Source organism: Hemitrygon akajei, chromosome 13 (assembly GCF_048418815.1).
Source record: "Hemitrygon akajei chromosome 13, sHemAka1.3, whole genome shotgun sequence".
Lineage (NCBI taxonomy): Eukaryota > Metazoa > Chordata > Chondrichthyes > Myliobatiformes > Dasyatidae > Hemitrygon > Hemitrygon akajei.
Genome location: NC_133136.1, coordinates 41848762 through 41849299, shown reverse-complemented (window position 1 = coordinate 41849299; position 538 = coordinate 41848762).

The window sequence follows — 538 nt, the reverse complement described above, 5'->3', positions numbered from 1 at the left end:
GAGAAAGAAAGGGAATCAACATTTCTGATTGACAATCTCTCATTGGAACTTGGAAGATTTACCAAATCTGAGAGGTTGGAGACCAAAAGAAAATGGGAAAAGATGGTCGGTGTTAACTGAGGGGGACTGGTGAAAGCTTGTTAAAAGAAACTGATCTGCATTGAGAATGTGATAATAGAATGAAATGACTGAGAACAGTACTAAGAAAAAGAATTTTTTAAAAACACTGGAGCTGTGAGATACATGGTAGAGTCCAAAGTAAAAGAAAATGTTGGAAAAGTCATCAGGCCAAATCTGTGGGGAGAAAACAAGCTATGTTAATACTATGGGTTGATTACCTTTCTTTAGAATTGTCCAGTCTTGACACAGACACTGCTAAGTATTATCAGAATTTGCATTTTTTTGTTGTTTTGGTTTTGATTACTGTTCACTATCACTTTCCTCCCAGGAATTAAATTTTACATTAAATCTCAGAAACCACAATTGGAATTTTATGTCCCACACAGTTCTCAATATATTAAAGTCATTAGCATCATAA